Source organism: Coffea arabica, chromosome 7c (genome assembly GCF_036785885.1).
Source record: "Coffea arabica cultivar ET-39 chromosome 7c, Coffea Arabica ET-39 HiFi, whole genome shotgun sequence".
Taxonomy (NCBI): Eukaryota; Viridiplantae; Streptophyta; class Magnoliopsida; order Gentianales; family Rubiaceae; genus Coffea; species Coffea arabica.
In genome coordinates, this window is record NC_092322.1 from 40,213,361 (window position 1) to 40,232,530 (window position 19,170).

The 19,170-nt window shown below is 35.6% G+C and overlaps 1 long non-coding RNA gene across 4 annotated transcripts; it reads right to left on the reverse strand.

Moving 5' to 3' along the window:
* Positions 1-3,825: 3,825 nt before the first annotated feature.
* On the reverse strand, positions 3,826-9,633 carry LOC113698647 (uncharacterized). Of its 4 annotated transcripts, none has more exons than XR_011817548.1 (6): positions 6,853-9,633; positions 6,694-6,772; positions 5,601-6,570; positions 4,675-5,524; positions 4,331-4,569; positions 3,826-4,248 (listed from the first exon to the last, which is right to left on the reverse strand). It is a non-coding gene; the product is annotated as an uncharacterized lncRNA (long non-coding RNA). The 4 variants fall into 4 exon arrangements; XR_011817549.1 differs by having other exon boundaries at positions 4,675-5,368; positions 5,458-6,570; XR_011817547.1 differs by having other exon boundaries at positions 4,675-6,570; positions 6,865-9,633.
* Positions 9,634-19,170: the final 9,537 nt, after the last annotated feature.

Sequence of the window (19,170 nt, forward strand, 5' to 3'; positions counted from 1 at the left end):
TCCAACCTGGCCTGACCACATTAGACACTTGCAGATCACCTTAGGAACTCTGCGGCAGCACAGTTTAAAAGTAAAAAAGAGCAAGTGTTCCTTTGCTCAGCCGCAAGTGGCATATTTGGGGCATGTGATCTCAGGAGAAGGAGTGCAGGCAGACCCTCATAAGGTGCAAGCCATTCAACAATGGCCTATACCCTCGAATCTGAAGGAGTTAAGGGGGTTTTTGGGATTAGCAGGGTACTATAGGAGGTTCATACAAGGCTTTGGGAAGTTGGCCAAACCCTTGACAGATTTGCTCAAAAAGAACAGCTTTGTGTGGACAGGACAGGCCACAGCAGCATTTTCAGCACTGAAAGTGGCTATGAGTTCACCTCCTGTGCTGGCGCTACCAGATTTCTCTCAAACCTTTGAAGTAGAGACAGATGCCTCAGGTGATGGTATTGGGGCAGTTCTGAGTCAAAGAGGGAGACCCTTGGCTTACTTTAGCCAAGCTTTGGCCACCAAGCATAAGGGTCTTTCTGTATATGAAAGGGAAATGCTAGCTATAGTAAGTGCAGTTCAAAAGTGGAGACCGTACCTGTTGGGTAGGCACTTTGTCATTAAGACTGATCACCAGAGTCTTAAATATCTGATTGAGCAAAGGGTGTCCACACCTATGCAGCAGAAGTGGGTGGCCAGGCTTATGGGGTATGACTATGAACTCCACTATAGGAAAGGGGTTGATAATGTGGTAGCGGATGCACTGTCCAGGCAGCCTTCTGTCAGTTCAGCAATATTAGCTCCTATATCAGTCATTCGATCTGCACTACTTGCTGAGATTCAACAGAGTTGCGTTCAAGATCCTTTGTTGCAAGGCATTATTCAGCAGTTGCAGGCCCCAGCAAATGACCCTCGGCATGTGCACTACACCTATCAGCATCAGCAACTGAGGCGAAAAGGGAAGTTGGTGGTGGGAAATGATCCAGACTTAAGGATGAAGCTCATTAGACTGTGGCATGATACCCCCATTGGGGGGCATTCAGGTGTACAGGTGACCTATAAGAAACTTAAGGAGCTGGTGTATTGGAAGAATATGCAGAAAGATGTCGAACAGTATGTGGCTTCGTGTGATGTTTGTCAAAGGCATAAGGGGGAGAATGTGGCATATCCGGGTCTGCTACAACCATTAAGTATTCCAGAACGTGTGTGGTCTGACATATCCATGAATTTCGTGGAAGGACTGCCTCAATCTCATGGAAAGGATGCTATTCTTGTGGTGGTGGATAAGCTCAGTAAGTATGCTCATTTCATTGCTCTCAAACACCCCTACACCGCTCTCTCAGTTGCACAGATATTTTTAGATAATATCTATAGGCTTCATGGCCTCCCTCAGACGATAGTCAGTGATAGGGATGCAACTTTCATTAGTTACTTTTGGAAGGAATTGTTCCATCTGTTGAAGCTGCAGTTGTGTTTATCTACTGCTTATCATCCTCAGTCAGATGGCCAGACTGAGGTTGTTAATAGATGCTTAGAGAACTACCTGAGATGCATGTGCAGTGACCATCCCAAACAATGGTGTTTTTGGTTGCCATTGGCAGAATTCTGGTACAATACAAATTTTCACTCAGCTATAAGGAGCACCCCCTACGAAGTTGTCTATGGCCAGTCACCTCCCTTGCACATTCCTTACATGCCGGGCAGTTCTACTGTTGATAGTGTGGATAGGAGCCTAGCTGCACGAGAGACCACTCTACATCTGCTGAAGCATAACTTGCAGAAGGCTCAGCATCGCATGAAACAGCAGGCTGACCAGAACAGGTCTGAAAGATCTTTTGAGCCAGGGGACTGGGTTTATGTTAAGCTCCAGCCGTATAGACAGCACTCACTCCGGACTCATTCTTGTCAAAAACTATCTCCACGGTACTTTGGACCTTTTCAGATCATTGCAAAAATTGGTTCTGTTGCATATAAGTTGCATCTTCCCTCAGAGGTCAAGATACATTCCACCTTCCATGTGTCCCTTTTGAAGAAACATGTAGGGGATCATCCAGTGCAGCAACACATCCCCACCCGTATCACTGATCAGGGTCATTTGCTCATGGAACCAGTCGCTATTCTAGATAGGAGATTAGTACGCAGGGGACAAACTGCTGCTACACAAGTGTTGGTCCAATGGAGCAACAGTTTCCCAGAAGATGCGACTTGGGAATACTGGTTTGATCTCCATCAACAGTATCCTCACTTCAGTTCTTGAGGACAAGAACTGTTTGAGGAAGGGAGTATTGTTATGTCTGGAATAATTCGGCCGGATGTTGTTAGCTGGAGTTATTACGGCTAGAAAGTTGTTATGCTACATCAGATGGTTAGTTGAGTTAGTTATGCCACATCAGCCATTCTGTTAGTCAGTTAAGTAGCTGGAAAGGGGAAGCTCGTGCAGAAATGGAAAGCTTGTGTAGGAAGCTGATTACTAAAATAGAATTAGTACTGAAATAGAAGGCGGTGGCAGGAGACTATATAAAAGGGGCTAGGGGGATGGGAGGTCAGTTAGTTTTTGACCAGTCAGATTCAATTGTATTCATTCCCATTCCCTATTCTCATCTCTGCAATAATACTATCTCTCTTCCTCGAGTTGTCTTCTCCAATTTGCAACTCCTGTTTGAGAGAATTCCCCTGGAATCTCCACTGCCCTTCGCATCAAGCATGCACTCCACCATCACCCCAAACTTGTTTGGAAAGCTCAAAAATCTTAGCCTCATGTTCAGAAATTTGGTTTTTTGTGGTAGTCTTTTTTTTCTTGGACATTTTCAACCCGTCTTCTGGCTCGTAATCAGGGTCATTTTGAGAAGTAGAATGCTTCTGTTTCGTGCCTTTCAGATTACGTTGAGTTGTGATGACTGTGGCATCATCACCAGAGTGGTGTGGTTTCTTGAAGGCTAAAGTTCCAAGGTTTTGGGATTCTATTTTTTTGGACATTCTTACGGTTTTTTCAGGAGAGAAGAAACCACTTTATACCAATGCATAGCATATTGCAAAGGTTTAAATAACAAAGAGAAAGAGAGGAATTCAATTACAGAGGAAAAAAAGAGAGAGAGAAAGAACACTGTATTTGTGAAATCAGTGTAATTTGCATTCACGATAAATTAATCTGAAGTCCACTTAATTTCCTAATTCTGGCGATTAGTTTTCCGATATAAACTCCACAAATCTTAAATTCCAGCAATAAAGTATGCTAACAACTACCTAATTCGTCTAGAAAATAACAAGAACTTCAATGATCATCAAGCTCCAGAAGCACTAGTTTTTTGCTTCTTTCCTTTCATTTCCAATAACAATAATAACAGGCAAAGAAATAGGAAAAAAAAAAAAAGAAAACAGAGCATTTAACAGTTGCATGAAAAGTTGAGAGCAATTCCAAAACAGTGAATTTGGGATTGGAATCAGCGGATTCACATTTACTTGGGAAACAGGTTGGGAGGGCTTTAGACGGACCTTAATTGAGTAGTAATTCTGCTTCTTCGGTTCCTTTTGTAAGCAAATGGGAATGATACTAAAGCTAATAATAACGAGGATGGTGTCATTGTTAGGTTTAATACTTATAATAGTGAAATGTATGTCTTATTCATTTTGAAAACCATCACTATTAATTTTGTTTTTTAATCTGAGTTCAACTAAATTCGGGCTAAAGTTTGAATTTGAACTCGAGTTTTAGGTGAATGATTGAGTCCAAATTCGTAGAGCTAATGTATGCTAAAACCACAATTTTTTTTTTCCTTTTTTTTTTTGGGACCCTTTTAAACTTGTGTTCGTTAACAAAATTTCGAGACATTGCAATTCTTAGCCCAATCCTTAAAGCACATATTTCTTCTGCTACCGCATTTGAAATAAGACCACAATGATTCCTGAATACTCCTCCTATGCTAGCCTTCTAATTTGGAAGATAAGCACCTCGATGATTTTTTCCTTCTCATGACAGCCCATCCTTTCCTTCTCTGAACGAACAAACAAACTAATTGCAAAGGAAAGAAAAGTAACTGACTTCCTCTGTTGAAAGGAAAGAAACAATGATCAATGACAGCAACCAACTTGCAACAATAAAAACGAAATATCCTATGGGAATAGGAAACATGAGAAAGATAATAAGTTGTTATAGTAAATCTGTCACACTGAAGAAATCTTCTGCCTCTGATAAATCTTAATGGATCATCGGAGTGATTCCAATGTTTGTCCATAGCACAAACAAGAAACGAAGAGATTTTTTGCCCGGTTCTCCTGCTCAACAAAACAGAAAACAAACTTCACATAGGAGTCCTCACTTCAAATTACCTATTTCAATCTCCCAGATAATATTTACCTCAGTAACTTTGCATGGCAACTTAGATGACAGCAAAAGTTCCTGAGCCATTTAGCCCAGTTCACACACAGGCTTTCATGAAGTTACTTTGCCTGTAGAATTTCATGAAGTTGTTTCGCATCAGAGATTTGATATTAACAAGATCCCCACACCTTTGATCTGCATATAATTTGGCTTGAGGATCTTGTCAACAATAAGGCACCATGCAACATCCACTAAAGCGAACATGGAATTAAGACCTGATAAACCAACGCAACCATAAAAAACAGACTTAAGTTCATTAAGCCCAATACTCAAATAAATACTTGCAATTTCAAGCACAACGGGAAATAAATAGTACGTACACATGCAATTGCGGGCTCTGTAACACCAAAAATGCCTTATCCTGCACTAGTAAGAAGGCATTTCACTCATCAAACCTCTGAACCCTGGTCATACCTAATTAGCTTTATCATTGAAGTTAACTTCCTTACTTGTTCATGAGAATTTAGAAAGCTTAATTCCCTCAGTTATAGCTTAAGATCACAATAAGTGTCAATATGAGATAAATAAACTACACAATTACCTAACCATCCACACATGTCACCTTTGAGCACCATCTGTGTTCAATAGTTTGGTGGCAAAATTGGCTCCAATAAGACCATCAAAGATGGATATAACATATAGTAGAAGACAATAGTTGGGCTCCTCAGAAAAGTTAAAATCAAGAACAGTCCCCAGATACTCTTTCAAAGGGGCATAGCACGAGAAACACAACAAGTCAGGTGAGGTTGAAAACTTTTCCTCCAAGCTGACATGAAAAAAGGTTTCCTCATCCTTTAGATAATACACAGAGTGGAAAATAAGCGTACTAGTGGAAGAAGAGGAAGGATCCAAAAGTGAGGGAAAAAGGAATTATTCTTGAGAACCTTGACTTCCTCCATGGCAACCTACCTTTCAGAAGGAAAATAAGTGTTTAAGGAAATGTCTGTAAATCATCCCTCTGACTAGCAGTCCTTCCCAAGTTAGGCATGCACACTTGCAAATTCAAGAGTCCCTCTGGACAGTTGCACAGAAAGAGGATAGATCTTCTATAGAAGCAGACGAGTTAATTGAAAAATTGTGAACATATGAAAGCTAACACTCACTTTGTGTGCCAGGGATGTTCAGTGTATTCAATGTGTTTACCCTCACAGCTATTTCTCCACTCAGTTGCTGTAATTTGTGAGGATATTAGTGAAAAAGGATAAATGCTTGTGACTAGGAGAGGACAATATTCACATTATCTGACCTATTCCGAAGTCGACAAAAGACTTCTTTTCTTGTGGTGTTCATGCTTGGCCAAGCAATAGGTTATGAGGCTTTATATCACCATTCACATACCTAAGACTCAAAAAGTTACATATTCTAAGTTATAAATTACGAATTCAAAGAGAAGCCAACCAAATTCAATGCATACCACCGACAACCTTCAACCCTTAAGAAGAGTGAAAAAGGAAACAAGAAAAGACAGTAGGATACCCTCTTGAGTGTATCTCTTTGAAAAAGATAGTTTGTATGCAAGAAAGCTCTGGAACTAGCATTGAGAACAGGCCACAAAACCACAGGCATAGCCAAAGCAAAAAAATTGACATATTACTAATATGCCAATAGAAAAGACAAGAGTGCAATCCTATAGCTATCAGAAACAGGGTGAACTTTGATAGTGTTGTAGGCATAAAATGATGTTCTATTTGAGCACAGGCCACATTTATGGCTCCAACAAGGCCAGGCATGTTAGGATGTGATGTCAACAAGGGTCAGAGCCAGTAGAAGATTCAAACTAACAGGAGTGCGATATCAATATCAGTTCATAGCCCACATCAAAAACTGTTCTTGGCCTGTGATGGAGCGCCGTACAATTATTCAAACTTGAGAGACAATTTCTGATACTACCAGGAATCTAATGACAAAGGAAGATTATGAGGATTATCAAGTTTCTTCACCTACAATGAAAGCCAGATGGAGATGGTTTTTAGCAGCTTCCATCTTATGGTTATAATCTACTAAAGGTAAGCTTTTTTAGTTTTTAGTATGATTTTCGAAATTCTTTTTACAAACTCCTTTCAAATGAAAAAATATGTATGAAATGCATCAAAACAAGGTTCAGAAGATATTTGTCTAAGTAAAACAAGGCATGTCAAGATACTTGCCATCTTCTTTTAATTTATTCTTGCAGACCTCCATACATCAAGCAAAATAGGTCCGGAATGTTCCATGACCTATAAAAACATGACCAATTATCAAAGATTCATAGATGCATGAGAAGACAACAGCATTTGATACGTCCCACATTGTGGAGTAGAAGTAAAGTAGATACATCCATTCAGCACTTCCAATCTTACCATTATGAAGTAGTTTCTTTGTATTCCTTTATAATGTACAGTAGGCGCTCCATGTGTACCTCCTCCACCTCCAAGGGAGCTGTTCAGCGAGAAACAAGATTCACTTCAGTTCTTCAGTAGAAAAAATATCAGGTAAGGAAAATGAATCAAGAGTCGTACTTATAAATCTACCACTCTGTTGGATAATCATCTTTGATAAGACCCACCAGTTTAATTTTGTGCTCAAATTTCTGGGCAACCTGAAATTCATCTAGCAAGATTAATAGACATGAAATTCTTTTTTTTTTCTTCAGATGGAACCAATGTTAATATTCATACAATTGTTGTTTCTTTTCCAAATTACAATATAAATAGTTGAGAACAGAAACAATATGAATCCTCTTGGTCAACCAAAAACAGAAAATACCTCCACAGGTTCCGAACCTTTTTCACAAGAAAAAAGACGTCCCTTGCATACCTGTTCTAAGCTACCTTCACCTATTTTCCTTTCAACCCTGTAGAGAGGTGAGCCGCCAACTTCAACCCATAAAATCTTTCTAACCAATCAAAAAAAGATTAACATTTTATGCATGATTAATTCTAATTGCCATTGGGAATGATTTAGGACAACGAGCCAAACTAACCAACACCCAAGAAAATCTCAGACATCGGCTTAGTAACCATTGGAGCGTAGTTTAGGCAGAGACAATAATCTTAAGTATAACCCTTCTGAGACTATAAGGATTGGCATCATCGACACATTTACAACCCAGATGAAAAGAATAAATATATAACTTATTTGGAACCAGAGATATTGATCCCAAGTATAACCCTTCCCAAGAATCCTAGCTTCTACCTGACTCCCCCTGTGCATTACTCATTGCCACAGCCATCACTGCCACCTCCACTGCCACTTGTTTTCCATCATTTCCAGCTCTAGCAATTAGTAGTGCTTGTTTTCGTCAAGAAGAGATTCCAGAGACAGTTATCAGAAGTTTGTCATGAACTTGGTCATTGGCAAGAAAAGTGAAATTGATCAGCCTAGACTTAATGATATTCAGAAGGCAAGGGTCAAAAGCGGGCATCAAAATCAATAAGGAAGAAGTTCAATTTGTCCACAGAAGATGACATATTAAAGAAGTATGTCGTTACCTGCAGGAGGACTTTCACCACAAAGGCTGGTAAAAAGGATAGCAAATTAGGCTACCCAGATTCAGAGGCTGCTTACCCTGTTGACATGGCAAATGGCTGAAGTTGCTGAGTAGCAGAAGCTTCTTGAAATTGTTTATTCTGGCCTTTTATCGAAGTGAGATCATCATCATTTATACATTTCTCTTTTCTCAAATTTGTAATTTCTGATTCCTATAAATTATAGGAGAGATGACATAGCTAATGGGATTAAACAAACAGTTTCTATTGATTTGAGAAGTAATGAATCAGATGGTCATCATATAATCATAGGCATTCTGGCTCTAAACAATTCAAATGATGAACCCTACAATTGAAAAGAATGGCATAAAGATATTTTTAGTGTTATTTAAACTCTACCAATCAGTATTTGAGGACTCTTTTTCTATAAGAAAACAGAGATGAGGAAAAAATTCTCTGTCCAATCTCTAAAAGCATACATTGGATTATGCAGAACAACAGCAATAGCAGTAATTAGATCCAATAAACCAACTGCAGTATATCGACGACATAAGAAGTGAGAGACATTTGGCATAAAGCTTCCCCTATTGACTCACAATCCTCAGCCATGATATGCTTACATTGATTTGAGCAAGCAACTGGCTCACCAAGAAGTTTTCACCAGTGACAGTTGGAGATAGTCACCAGGCAATAAAGGAATAAACAAACCTAATTGGACAATTTATAAAGCACCAATTCATAAAAGCCAGTAAGTACAGTATAAGAAATTACAGAATGATAGTATTAACACTAGTACATGCATTGCAGGAAAGAAAATACATGGAAAGGAGTGATCAACTTGATCAAGAAACTAGTAATACTTTATAACTCGACTTGCAACCACAAAAGATCTAAGCATTCAAAAGAACTTATAAAACCTGAAGTGACAGAATTGGAACAAAATTGTTTCCACAGCTAGACTAAAAATCATGGATTATAAATTTCAGGATTAATACAACCTGAAACTCAAAAGACTATTAATACCAAAAAAGTAACCAACCGACCGCTAATTGGTATTTACTTCTTTCTCATCGTGGCTTCCAACATCAGGCTAGTTTGCTCTTTCATCAATTCCAAGCTCTTAAAGAAATATACTGCATGCAATGTCTTCCACTTTTGCTCCAATTCCTTTGCTTTGTCATCACCAATCAAATGCATGTTCTCTTTCAAGAAACTAAGTTCATCACCAGTTTTACCTGCAAATTTCATCACGCCTCTGGAATCTACTTCAAATGATTGGCTTAGAAGAGGATAATTCGACTCAAAATCACCAACACCAGATCTACCACTTGAAATCTGTCTTGAAAGGTTTAATGTTTGAAGCTCAGCCTTAGAAATACCAGTGTCCTTCCCAACTTTCTCAAATTTCTTCAAATTATTGAAATATTTCATCTTCAAACGCCTCACCTTCTCATATACCCGACTTTTGGAATATCCAAATTGAAACTCCTGTTCGAAAAACTGATGAAAAGCCGCCGGATCAGCATCAGCATCAACCCCTTTCTTGGCCTTAAACACTATCATGCATTGGAGAAGTTTAGTCGCCTGTTCATCACTCCAAACCATGCCTGTAGTAGCGGTTGAAACTGAAGAAGGCTTATCTGTTATCGGTTCTTCTTCATCACGTGATTGTGAGGAAGGGGGAGGCTGATCAGATACTGGGTTATGGGATGCCATGGTTTGAGCTTTGAGAATGGGGAGAGGTAGATGAATGGCCTTTTGTTGTTGGTTTTGCGGTGACAGTTCGAGAATGGTCTCTAGTTAATACGTAGTCACTAAAAGGTTTTATTGGGATGTGTAATGTGATTTTTTTTGCATTGTTTGACAAAAAAAAAAAAAAGTTATTGGCTGTTGTTGGAGTTTTCACTATTTAGACCCCATTTGGAGTTGTGATATTTTGGTAAAAAAATATTTTTAGATGTTAAAAGTATTTTTGAGATTTTTGCTAAATATCATCTCATAAAATTAGAAGTGAAACCTTTAGTGTTAAAATCACTTTTAGTAAAACTTAAAATTTGTTGCTTTTAGTATGGCTTTTGTGTTTTACAAAAGAAAACATTAAATTTAATCATTTTATCCTATATTATGAACTAAATAAAGAGATAAATACATTTTAAAAAATTAAAAATTACACTTTATTTAATACGATAAATACTTATTGAACTCTGTATCTCAACAATATACTTAAAAGTACTTGAACACTTAATAAGTACATTTATTAAAAACTTAATTAGGTGAAATACTTTTCAATACACTATCATAACACCAAACAAACCCTTAGCTTTTTAGTAGAATGGTGAATAATGACAAATTAGAAGTGACAAAAAAAAAAGAGGTTAACACTATACCCCTTTGGCTCCCTTTATATCTACTAGTATTTTGACCAATGCTATGTATGTGTTTGTCTATTGAAGGAAATAATAAAATATTTATATAAAATCTAAAAGGGTGTTATCATAAAAGTTCAAAAAAGTTTCACTTTTCTATCAATTTATATGTAAGGGTGTTATCCTAAACAAAAGCAAAGGAAAAAATTATTAGAATTTATTATTTAACAATAGGCTGTGATTTTTTTCAATCAAAAAGAAAAAAATCATAGCTTAATATTAAAAATATAAACAAATAAAGAAAATTTTCCATTTAAAGGCTAAATATATGAATTTCATAGAAAATCGAATCAGAAGCATTATTTGATGTATGACATATAAAGTAATCCAAAAAAGGTGGAAAACAAAATGCAATAACAAAAAATTTTATCCTCTGCCATGTAGAAACCCAAAATAGTGTTATGGTATTGGATTATGTATTCAAAATTCTCTACCATACTCCTTAACTTTGCTTATATTATCTTTTTCCCAACAGGACAAATACTTAATTAGAAATGATTTACATAAAAAGTTACATTAAAATATAGAGAAAAAAGAAGGAAAAAAAGGAAACAAAACTAAACATAAATAATCAAAAAACCTTTCAACTTATTTCCTAAAGTCAAAAGCAAGCTAAAGTATCTCCCTACTGTCAGGTTTAGGGTTCAAATTTTAAACAATTGGAAGATAGGAATGGAGTAAGGCGGAGTAGGCGGTAAAAAATTAAAAATAAAAAAAGCCAAGCTAAACTAATTGTTTGAGGCATTCGTGGTAACTTATTTTCTAAAAATTTTATATAAAAATATCCAGATAAATTATACATTAGAAGTAGATACAGCAAAATTCAACTCTAGTATCTGAGAATGGCACACTTCTTCTAGAAAAGCCACTTTCCTCGAAGGTTAATTGTGATGTTTATTATCCATCATTGGTGTTATATCAGCACTAAAAATTTAATTTGTTTACACGTCATAAATCTAGGAATTTGTACTTTGAAATCCACTTTCTTTTCCAGGTGCAAAAATAGTACCTAAAATTTGATACCCGATATAAACTTAGAATCGTATAAATAAAAGATAATAATAAAAAAATTTGACTTTGTGAGTAGGGTTTAGGAACAAACTAAAAAGAAAATGAGAAAAAGAAAAAGAAAAGTAAAGAACCTTAATATAGATTTGAATATTCATCTTCATAAGGTTGCTAATTTTTCTTGTGAGTCCCACCCCCACGATTGTCTTCATGAATTTCTATCTTCACTTTTTCTTAAAAAAATAAACAAACTAAAAAGAAAAGGAGAAAAAGAAAAAGAAAATTAAAGAACCTTAATATTATATAATTGAATATTCATCTGCATAATATTGCTAATTTTCCTTGCAAGTCCCACCTCCTTGATTAACTTCATGATTTCCATTTTCACTTTTTCTTCAAGAAAAAAAAATCCATCGGATCAAATAGTTTGTACCTTTCAAGAGGTGCTAATGCATAAATGCAAGTAAGTTCTTGCCATACAAAGGAGGGAGAAAAAAACTTGCATAACTAAAAGAGGAGAAAACATTGTGACTATATATGATTTGATTGACAATTTTGTTAATGTTGATACATAAAAAATAACCATGAGATTTTTAATTTTTACTTCTATGGAATTGGATAAAGATAAGATGATTCCAATTAGTTATTATTGTTTAGTAGTTTGATTCTGACTACTCACATTTATTTTATACTAATAACTTGAATTTTGAGCTGAATTTTAAAACCTAATGCGAGCATATCCAATTTAAAGTAGATTTTGGACAATTAAAAACCTTTTTCCCAATTCCTAATAAAATTCATCACGTACAATCATGTATCCATTAAATTAAATTAAAAAAATAAAGAGAAAATGCAGTTTTAGTCCCCCAAATTTTAGCACGTGTATAATTTAGTCCCTAAAGTTTTGCCATAAACAAATATGGTCCCTTATGTTTAGTACCTATACAGTTTTAGTCCTTAAAGTTTTGACAAGGACAAATTTTGTCCCCATCATATCCAACTTAAAGTAGATTTAGGACAATTAAAAAACTTTTCTCAATTACTAATAAAATTTAGTCACCTACAGTTATGTATCCATTAAATTGAATTAAAAAAATATAAAGAAGCAAAATAGACTAACTTTAGACAATGAAATGAAAGACTAATAACCCACTTGATAGCACATGAGTAGCTAATTAACCAACAAAACAAATTGTTAAACTACAAAATTAAAACTAGTCAAAAAACCAAATTCAATAGTCTAGAATTCATGTTCTCTCTCTATTCCCACCTTTCCCAAGCAAAAATCCTTAATAGTTACTGGCTTTTCGTATAATTCAACAACTTTTTTTCCTGGTTTACTTAGTTTTTTTTTTGTTTTTTTTCCTGGTTTACTTAGTTAATTATTTACATATGTGCTATCATGCCAATTGTTCTTATTGTTTAAAATTAGCCATTGTTTTGCTTCTTCTTCCTTTATAAAATTATTTCAAAGAACAAGTGAGTGAATGTGAGTAGATCACATCAATAATTGAGAATATCCATAAATTTCCCTAAATTTGGTTCAAATTGAAAATATTGGGAACTAGATTTAGTTTTACCAAAACTTTAGGGATTAAAATGGCACAATTACTAAATATTAGGGATCATACTTGTTTTTCCTAAAATTTTAGGGACTGAAATTGCTCAGTTGTTGAATAATGAGGACCAAAACTTTGTTGCTGTCTAAATATTATTTGTTAATGAATCAAGTAAGAGGCCTCCCTTGCGGATTAAATTAAGGTCAAATTGAATATGTCTATAAGACAGAATTATCACTTGCAGCAATTCCTAGCCTGGTTTAACACACTATCATGAATCAAAACTATCATGATTCAAAGCAAAAAAGTGCTAGAAAGTATAATGCGGGGATTAGGGACTATTGTTACTGCAACAATACTTTTGTCCTCTAAACTGTCTCCTTTGTCTCTTGAATTTGTTGAAAATTTAGAACACAATGGATCCATCTTCTCTTCCCTCTTAAAATAAAAATAAGAGCAACTGCCCCCCCCTCTCAATTAAGACAAAAAGAAGTATATATTTTTTTCCTAATTCACTACTTCTCTTAATATACCATTGGAAGTCGATTCCATTTTTTTCACATAATTAAGAAAAAATTAATAAAAGTGTCAAAAAAGTAGAAATGTCAATAACAATTCCCTTCTTTAAAATATATGGAAATGAACACAATACTATGGTTAAGACCATTACCATGTCCTTAAAATCTGTACAATTTATAAATCATTACGAGCAATAAGAAACTAAGACTTTTCGATTGATCTGGCTTATGCATGAGAAAAAGTTCCAACCCTCAGTAAGACGCAATCATACTTAGGTAAAATACAAATTTCTTGAATTGAAAGTATTGAAAATAAAAGCAAGAAAGTGATGGAAAATTAATGCTGAATTACTGTTGCTATTAACAATGGTTGCCTTCAATTTCCTTTTGTCTTCTTCATGAATCTTTTCTATTCTCCACTTTCCTGAGAACCCAAGAAACTCGGTCCATCTTCTACTTTGTATTTGTTGCGCTCACTCTCTCTTCTTTGCTTTTTTCTTCTTCCGTCCAATAGCCTAAATGTAAATTACAGGTCAACCATGTGATTGTACTTTGAAAAAAATAACCACAAAATTAGTGGACCAACACTAATGAAAGTGTTTTTTTTTTTAAAATTTCAAACGGCAACATATTAAAGTTAAAACTTGGTCATACAAGAATTCATATAATAGCCCTCATATATGCGTCATTCAACTAGGAGGGGAGTTACTATTTAGACTCTCAAATACGTAATAGAATGGACGATATTATTTACACTTCTATTATATTATTTACACGCTTAATATCTCATTTTTATTTTGATGAAACTATATTATCCTGCCTTAATTTCTTTTCCTATCCTAATTGGACGACGAAACTACTAAAGTTAGCTTATAGGCAAGGAGAAGAAATTATGGTAAAGATAATATGATCTCATCAAAATGAATATGGGTAATGAGATTACAAATAACATAACAAGAGTGCAAATAACATAACCATTACTAATTTATCTTTTACTAGTTTCACTGCAAAGTCTAATAGTCTATGATAACTATCTACATTTTGCCATTTATGAATGAAAGAAAATGTGCATTGTTCAAACAGGTCTTTTATCTTATCGATGTCCTCAATGAATGTTGCAATTTGCAATCGTGAACATTTTAAGTGAAGTAAGGCAATATTCCAAAATTTTTCCAATTTGAACATTTTTCTCCTTCTCCTGTTGAGCTATTAAACAAATGATAGTGTTGATATGTTAAACATCATCATCCTATTAACTGACAACCAAAATGATACTATAAAAATACATCTCAATTGTGCATAAACCGTTAGACGTATTCATGGATCTAGCCAATGAGTTAATCCAAGATTCTGTATCTATCTTGCATATAGGTTAGAAAAACCAAATGAAGTTATAGTTTGAAACTGATATAGTTTTTGAGGTCAAGGAGTTACTTAAGAAAGTAAAATCGGATCACTTGCCAAGTCTCAATAAATCTCCATTTATACTACAAAAACAAATTTGTTGAATTAACATGTTTAACAATGAAAAAAAAATTAGGTGAAGAAAAACTGTGGGTGTCGGATTACAGCGCAAATATTTTTTGTCCCTAAGGTGTCTTCTTTGTTGTCTTCAACTTTTCATTTTCCAAGTACATTTGGTGTGACGCCCCCACTTCTCCCAAAGGCGAATCCAAAGGTATCCGCGGGACGCCTGTCCAGCTCTCGCTAGGACTCGATACAAATTCAATTCAAACTTAAGAATAACCAATCGATACTAAAAGTCGAAGATATAAAGGAAGGTATAATCGTTCAAGTCTTACATCATAAGTTATCAATATATCTTACATTTCCAAAATATACAGTTTCCAAAAGTTGTCTAAACGAATATATTGAAAATTCTAATCAAAAGGGCCATCAAATCCACCTCTCCATAATTCTTTTCATTTCAACTCCTGTTAAGGAAAACAAATCTAATGGGGTGAGCGAATACTCGTGAGGCCAAGAAAACATGCATCACACGTAGTTCAAATAACAATAGCACTTAAGCAAGAATAAAAGCTATAACATTCAGATGATTCATAATTTATAATAAAATACCCTTGATCGAGTAGGATACAAGAGCTCTCATGAGCTAATTCCTATTTGTTTTGCCAAAGTCCAATCCAATACTTCCTTGTGATGACATTCCGTCACCCGATTAGGTAATCAAGTCCGTAGAATTTCACTTTTCCAATTATGGTTCTGATTAGCCATAAGAGGTACCTCCTACCCGAATCGGTGTGGTATATGTTATCGCTCAGGGAATCGATTACACGTTTATGGTTCTAAGTCGACATGAGAGGTACCTCCCACCCGAATCGGTGTGGTACATGCTATCGCTCAGTGGTCGATGAGACAGTGCTCCAATCGACTTATACTTTATTTATAGTTTTGAGTTGACAAGAGAGGTACCTCCCACCGGAATCGGTGTGGTACATGCTATCACTCCGAGAACCAATTCTAGCACTGAGACGGTATGAGAGGTACCTCCCACCCAAATTGTTATGATACATACTATCCGCTCAGAACTCATGAGTTAAATATATTCATGTACAATTACCAATTATTGTTTATGGTTCTGAGTCGACATGAGAGGTACCTCCCACTCGAATCGGTGTGGTACATGCTATCGCTCAGGGAACCGATTATAGTACTGAGACGGTATGAGAGGTACCTCCCACCAAATCAGTGTGGTACATGCTTTCCCCTCAGAGCTTACGAGTTAAACATGTTTATGAACAATTACCGATCATGTGTATTCATGTAACAAGTATTGAATAATTAAAAGAAAGAGAGGACGAGGGTGTCCTCACATATATACACATAAGTCGAGGAGGTTCACTCACTCGATATCACAACATAAATATGGTTAGCAATAGCAACACTTCACTTAATTCCCATAATAATTCACTTCACACAATTCGAATATCAATTCACGTAGCACATTTTAACTGTAGCATCACTTAAAGGAGAACGAGCGCGATACACACTCGTCTCGACAAGTTTATGTATCATGTATAACACTTGTGCAATTCACATTTCAATCACATAAGCATTTAACATGCACTTGACACTCACCAAATAATTCAAGTAACAATGCACAAGCGTTTGTTTTAGGCGTCTCCCATGAGATCCTCTTGAAGGTCCTCTTGAGTGCCTGAACAATTAATAATGAACTATCACTCAACATTGCTTAAAATTCATAATTATCAAGAACGATTGCACACTTGTACAATCTAAAAAAATTTCACGAGTATGAGCCTTACTTACTCGTAAATCGAGGCTCAAAAGTGGGATTTTAAAAGTGCAAGGGAGATCTGATTTTCCTCTTTAAAAATCAAGTGCAAAACGTTCGAGTGATATGGAAGGAAGATGGAGAGTTCGAAACCCCCAATTTCCTTTAAGTTAGAAATTTTTAGATTTATCAAGCGGTCTTTGAAAAATCGTATCTCACTCTCTGTAAGTCCAAAATTGGAAAATTGGTACCGTTGGAAACTAATTCCAAAGTGCTAAAAGTTCCTAGAAGACACTTTTTCATGATTCCAAATGGAAGACATTTAAAATGTGGCTCAAAGTTGCTATTTTGGAATGTCAAGATAGATTTGGGCTGATTTTCGGCAAAGTTTGGAAATTTAGCAAAATTCACACAATGCGAACTAGCCTCTGAAATTTGGAACTCAATTAGAGCTACAATCAAAGTTTTCAGCACAATGATCAGAACAAGAATTGGAGTTTTGAGCACCAAGATATGGTAGCTCAAACTTGCTGCAAAAGTGAAACTGTTAAGCAAATTCCAAGTTTAAATCACGTACTTCGGGACTTTGTTTGAGCTTCGAAATGAACTCGGAATGGTACCAAATTTGGTATGATTATACTACCATATAAGGGATATTCCTCTGTAAAATTTCATAGAAAAATACGTACGGGAAGTCAGTTAACAAAATCATTAAAGCTCCAAGAACTTCCAAGACAAAACTGCCTTGTGGTTTCGTTTTCCTTTTTCAAAACGTTTGGCCAAAAAAATGTCTCAAACAGCGTCCATTTGTGTAGAAAAGGTCTAAGAAACATCCAAGATACATTTGGTAGGTGATCAACACCAAGAATTTCAAAACAACGAGTCCCAATCAAGATTTAGGCATTTACTAGTCAAAAAGAGGGTTTTCAACCACTAAATCGGTTCCAAATTTCGGCCACAACTCACTTCATTCGACTTGGAATTGAGCGTGGTTAGTGGCGTTGAAAACTAAATTCATAAGTTTAAAAGTTCATAGAAGGAATCATTTTAAAAATCTGTCCACAACTAGCCCATATGCGAGCATCAAGTTGCAGCTCATGACCTGCACTCCAGTGAATCAGTGAAACAGGACAGTCATGTTCAAATGATTGGTATGGTTTACTCAAATAGAATCAGAGCATGCATTTTATACCATTGGAAAATTGAAAGTATCTAATTTCTAATGCCACTGACAGCACTTGATTTCGACATCGGAGTAAAAAGTTATGACCGAAACAAAAATACTGCCAGAGTAATACCGGACTCATTTCCAACTTTGACAAATTTTCGAAAACTCAACATTTAATCATCCAAATAACGTAATTTTTTGTGTAAACCTTCCACACAACCCACACAACATGTATACATCATAAAAAAGTCAATTGAATCACAAAAAAATGCACTAAGGGTTACGGCAATAACAAGGGCAGATTTGTCACTTTTGCTTAACTCTCTCCTTTTGAGTTTTCCTTCACAACCCAACGTATTTCCACTAGATTAAGCACTAATCCAACATAAATAGCATCATATATCATCAAATCAGTCCACAAAACCATTGTGGGATTTCATAGAACCCACACACCAAATTTTCAACATAAATAAAGCTACCCACATGAATATATGAGCTTATAAGTGCAATATAATTTTCATAAGTCAAGATTTGAGAGGTTGATCATCACTTACTTTCTTAGATGATCAAGGCAGAAATTTCGGTCCTTTTAGCTCAAGAAAAACCATGAGAGCAAGCCCCTTTTCCTAGCTTGAGGTGATCTCCATGTGGTAGGCAAAGTGTATGTGAATTTTGAGGTGATTTGGTGAAAATTTGAAGCAAGGATTGATGAAGGAAAATGAAGAACTTTGGTTGTTTTTCTTCTTGGATAACCAGCTGTCTTAGAGCAAGAGAGAGAGAGAGAGAGGTTTTGGCTGCAAATGAAGCTTCCAAGAGAAGCTAAAATGTGTGGTTCTAAATTGGTTCAAAAGTCAACTCTCTCTCCCGCGCGTACGCGCGCGTTTCGTGCTCAATTCCTCTCGAGTTTGTTTCACTTGTGCACTAAACCTCTAATGCACTTGTATTCCTACTATTATTATTCACTCTTAATGGTTTAAAAATAATAGTCTAAAGTCCCTCAATTAAATCGCGCGTGTAAAAACGCGTACTTCCAATTTGTGCACGATAGAGTGGAATTTTCACGAAATTCTTATAACGATAGTATCACTAACTAATAATTGAACACTTAAACATAAGAATACCTATTTTAAGACTAATGTACAAGTCTCCAATTTTCCAAACTTACTGTATTCTTGAATCGATTATTGACTCCAAACGCGTATTCACTATTCTCACTTAACGAGTTTTCAAAAATTAAATTTTGAAACGAGTCATTTTAAAAATATAAGCAAGTCATAGATCCATGCAATTGAATCTAAAAGGGTCAAAATAAAATATTCAGAGCAAACGGACAAATAAAGTTCTAAATAAGCTAGTAATAGGAATTTAAAATAAAGAGAATTTGCGAATCCTCACATCCTCTCCCCCTTAAGAA